At 53.8% G+C, this 5,000-nt stretch overlaps 1 non-coding gene across 1 annotated transcript in view; it reads right to left on the bottom strand.

Annotated features, from left to right (window-relative positions):
* LOC126434433 (small subunit ribosomal RNA) overlaps nt 1-1,397 on the bottom strand; it is a 1,910-nt gene extending 513 nt beyond the window's left edge. Inside the window, exon 1 of the ribosomal RNA XR_007579227.1 lies at nt 1-1,397. This exon is cut by the window's left edge and continues 513 nt beyond it. This is a non-coding gene — a ribosomal RNA (small subunit ribosomal RNA).
* Between the last annotated feature and the right edge of the window lie 3,603 nt (nt 1,398-5,000).

The raw sequence follows: 5,000 nt of genomic DNA, 5'->3' as shown, positions 1-5,000 counted from the left end.
GCTCCACCAACTAAGAACGGCCATGCACCACCACCCACCGAATCAAGAAAGAGCTATCAATCTGTCAATCCTTCCGGTGTCCGGGCCTGGTGAGGTTTCCCGTGTTGAGTCAAATTAAGCCGCAGGCTCCACTCCTGGTGGTGCCCTTCCGTCAATTCCTTTAAGTTTCAGCTTTGCAACCATACTTCCCCCGGAACCCAAAAGCTTTGGTTTCCCGGAGGCTGCCCGCCGAGTCATCGGAGGAACTGCGGCGGATCGCTGGCTGGCATCGTTTATGGTTAGAACTAGGGCGGTATCTGATCGCCTTCGAACCTCTAACTTTCGTTCTTGATTAATGAAAACATACTTGGCAAATGCTTTCGCTTCTGTTCGTCTTGCGACGATCCAAGAATTTCACCTCTAACGTCGCAATACGAATGCCCCCGCCTGTCCCTATTAATCATTACCTCGGGTTCCGAAAACCAACAAAATAGAACCGAGGTCCTATTCCATTATTCCATGCACACAGTATTCAGGCGGGCTTGCCTGCTTTAAGCACTCTAATTTGTTCAAAGTAAACGTGCCGGCCCACCGAGACACTCACTCAAGAGCACCCTGGTAGGATTGCAACGGGGTCCGCCTCGGGACGCACGAGCACGCACGAGGCGCGTCGCACGCCTTCAGCTCGCCCCACCGGCAGGACGTCCCACGATACATGCCAGTTAAACACCGACGGGCGGTGAACCAACAGCGTGGGACACAAATCCAACTACGAGCTTTTTAACCGCAACAACTTTAATATACGCTATTGGAGCTGGAATTACCGCGGCTGCTGGCACCAGACTTGCCCTCCAATAGATACTCGTTAAAGGATTTAAAGTGTACTCATTCCGATTACGGGGCCTCGGATGAGTCCCGTATCGTTATTTTTCGTCACTACCTCCCCGTGCCGGGAGTGGGTAATTTGCGCGCCTGCTGCCTTCCTTGGATGTGGTAGCCGTTTCTCAGGCTCCCTCTCCGGAATCGAACCCTGATTCCCCGTTACCCGTTACAACCATGGTAGGCGCAGAACCTACCATCGACAGTTGATAAGGCAGACATTTGAAAGATGCGTCGCCGGTACGAGGACCGTGCGATCAGCCCAAAGTTATTCAGAGTCACCAAGGCAAACGGACCGGACGAGCCGACCGATTGGTTTTGATCTAATAAAAGCGTCCCTTCCATCTCTGGTCGGGACTCTGTTTGCATGTATTAGCTCTAGAATTACCACAGTTATCCAAGTAACGTGGGTACGATCTAAGGAACCATAACTGATTTAATGAGCCATTCGCGGTTTCACCTTAATGCGGCTTGTACTGAGACATGCATGGCTTAATCTTTGAGACAAGCATATGACTACTGGCAGGATCAACCAGGGAGCTGCGTCAACTAGAGCTGAGCAGCCGGCCGCCCGGGAGTGTGTCCCGGGGGCCCGCGCGAACACGCAAGCGTCCGCTCAATTATTCTGCAAACAGGAGGAGGCTGAGCTCCCCTGCACAATACACCTCGAAACCCTCTCAGGTCCCGGCGGCGCGCAGCGCCGTCCTAAGTACTTGGTCGGGTTCGAGAGAGGCGCAATCGCCCGGAGTTTGGCGAGTAGACGCTTTAGGTGCGACCACCCGTGCTCCCAACTGAGCTTGCCGCTGCCGACAGAGGCCCGGGAGCGTGCTGTCGTGGCATTGCCGGCGGGAGACAACACGCGCCACCTACGGTGGCCGGCAGCTCCAACGCCAGCGCCACAGAAGGACAAAAGCCCCACTTGGGTGCCGAAGCGAACTCTCCCAGCACAGCGCACGCGCCAACACGTCCGCACAGCTGCGATACAATCCACCTGCGAGAACCGCAGAGGCGACCGAGCAGCAGACGGCGTCGCGGCGCCGAGCGCCGGGCGGCGGCGCATCCTCAGCGCACACAGTCCTCAATCGGACCAGCACACTGCAGATGTCCACCGCGCTTCGCACCGGGCCCGCGAGGACCTACTTTGGCCGCACGGCGCCGCGTGCAGGGTGCGCCGGCGCGCAGCTACGCCGCCTGCCGCCTCCGTCGGCCGGCGCGCCTGCCACTGGCCGCCCCCACCAGCCGGCTGTAGCGCGTGCGCCCACGCACCGCGCGGCCAGCACGCCGGGAGGCCCCCCCTCACCGGCCGGGGACGGTCCCACCCAGCCACCGCCGCGTATCGCTTCACACCCACATGCCATTCACGTTCGTGGGCATGGTGGGTATCGCTGAAACAACCGGTTGGTAGCTCAACCGATCGTCGCCATCACTGATTCACCTCTAGCGAGAACAACCGCACCACAACGGTTTACCAGTTCTTCATTTGCGTAACGTCACCAGCAAACGTAGACGTCCATCGCCATTTGCAAATTCAACGATTGTTGCATGCCTGTGTCAGGTGTCACGACACACTATGTCTGCCCACATACACGCAACAACATGTGCACGCTTCGCGAACACGTGGAAGGTGGCCCCCGTACGTATGCGATGTCCATTGCGCGAACGACTGTCAACCGGCCTCTGTCGCATGTCGCAGATGTGGAACGCAGTGCACCATGCTATCACGGTGTGTGAGAAGAGACGACTACGTCTGACAACACGCGCCACTACATCAACAGACGGCTCATGCCGATCGCCATCCACGGCATACCATACTGCAATCCAGCTCTTATAGGGAGACGACATGTAGCTGAGTGCACAATATTTGGACCGTATGGTTCGCCGTTGTTGGCGCAGTCGTGGTACGGTCACACATGTACCACGATGTATCATTCAGTACATGAGGACCAATGTGCAGTACAGTGTGTGATTTGGACGTACAACATCAGCGGACAGTTGACACAAGCCGTACCACAACGTAGGCTGTGCTTCGCCATGCGAATGCCAATGAACAACTGCGAAGGGCATTGAGCATGTACGTCCTGCTGCCATCCGCATTACAGTGTATAGCTGCAAGGTGTTTAACATGAAGCGATACTCTGGGGACCGGGCAGTGCGAGTAGCAAACTATATTGCGGGGGTTGCAGTTAGGCAACACTACACTAATTTAACGCGTCGTATGACAATTACAGAGCAGGTTAAGGCCCAACGTGTGTTGGGTTAAGGCCCAACGTGTGTTGGGTTAAGGCCCAACGTGTGTTGGGTTAAGGCCCAACGTGTGTTGGGTTAAGGCCCAACGTGTGTTGGGTTAAGGCCCAACGTGTGTTGGGTTAAGGCCCAACGTGTGTTGGGTTAAGGCCCAACGTGTGTTGGGTTAAGGCCCAACGTGTGTTGGGTTAAGGCCCAACGTGTGTTGGGTTAAGGCCCAACGTGTGTTGGGTTAAGGCCCAACGTGTGTTGGGTTAAGGCCCAACGTGTGTTGGGTTAAGGCCCAACGTGTGTTGGGTTAAGGCGCAACGTGTGTTGGGTTAAGGCGCAACGTGTGTTGGGTTAAGGCGCAACGTGTGTTGGGTTAAGGCGCAACGTGTGTTGGGTTAAGGCGCAACGTGTGTTGGGTTAAGGCGCAACGTGTGTTGGGTTAAGGCGCAACGTGTGTTGGGTTAAGGCGCAACGTGTGTTGGGTTAAGGCGCAACGTGTGTTGGGTTAAGGCGCAACGTGTGTTGGGTTAAGGCGCAACGTGTGTTGGGTTAAGGCGCAACGTGTGTTGGGTTAAGGCGCAACATAGGTTAGGTTAAGGCGCAACATAGGTTAGGTTAAGGCGCAACATAGGTTAGGTTAAGGCGCAACATAGGTTAGGTTAAGGCGCAACATAGGTTAGGTTAAGGCGCAACATAGGTTAGGTTAAGGCGCAACATAGGTTAGGTTAAGGCGCAACATAGGTTAGGTTAAGGCGCAACATAGGTTAGGTTAAGGCGCAACATAGGTTAGGTTAAGGTACAATATAGGTTAGGTTAAGGTACAATATAGGGTAGGTTAAGGCGCAACATAGGTTAGGTTAAGGCACAACACGGGTTAGGTTAAGGCACAACACGGGTTAGGTTAAGGCACAACACAGGTTAGGTTAAGGCACAACACGGGTTAGGTTAAGGCACAACACGGGTTAGGTTAAGGCAGAATACGGGTTAGGTTAAGGCACAATACGGGTTAGGTTAAGGCACAATACGGGTTAGGTTAAGGCACAATACGGGTTAGGTTAAGGCACAATACGGGTTAGGTTAAGGCACAATACGGGTTAGGTTAAGGCACAATACGGGTTAGGTTAAGGCACAATACGGGTTAGGTTAAGGCACAATACGGGTTAGGTTAAGGCACAATACGGGTTAGGTTAAGGCACAATACGGGTTAGGTTAAGGCACAATACGGGTTAGGTTAAGGCACAATACGGGTTAGGTTAAGGCACAATACGGGTTAGGTTAAGGCACAATACGGGTTAGGTTAAGGCACAATACGGGTTAGGTTAAGGCACAATACGGGTTAGGTTAAGGCACAATACGGGTTAGGTTAAGGCACAATACGGGTTAGGTTAAGGCACAATACGGGTTAGGTTAAGGCACAATATGGGTTAGGTTAAGGCACAATATGGGTTAGGTTAAGGTACACATTGTTGTAAGGAAAGGTGTTTTGGGGGGGGGGGGCGGCAGTTTGTTGATTGTGATTATCGTAAGTAAATGACTGCGGCATCATCTGATTTGCCACGTCAGGGTGCACCTTTGGCTCATAACAGGCGGCGCTCTGATTCCATGCTTGTGGCAGACCTGTGTCTTTCATTCCTGCCATTGTTTGTGTGGTGTGACAGGAGGCAGTATTGTGATGTTGGGTGCACCCCTGTGTGGGACATGTGTGGGTGTTGGTGGCTTAGCTGAGCAATGGTGGTTGTCGGAAGGGTGGGATATTCTGTTTTCCGAGTGGACCTCCCGGTCTGGTTATGATAGTGTGGATTGTCTAATGTGGCAGAGAGGATGCACTGGGTGTTGTTCCATGCTGGTGCTTACATATCGTCTGCGTGCCTGTTACAGGCAGAGAGTAGTGCGTGATAAGAGTGTCT

The sequence above is a fragment of the Schistocerca serialis genome, unplaced genomic scaffold (assembly GCF_023864345.2).
Source record: "Schistocerca serialis cubense isolate TAMUIC-IGC-003099 unplaced genomic scaffold, iqSchSeri2.2 HiC_scaffold_1189, whole genome shotgun sequence".
NCBI classification, from domain to species: Eukaryota; Metazoa; Arthropoda; class Insecta; order Orthoptera; family Acrididae; genus Schistocerca; species Schistocerca serialis.
This window is presented reverse-complemented; position numbering and strand designations above follow the sequence as displayed.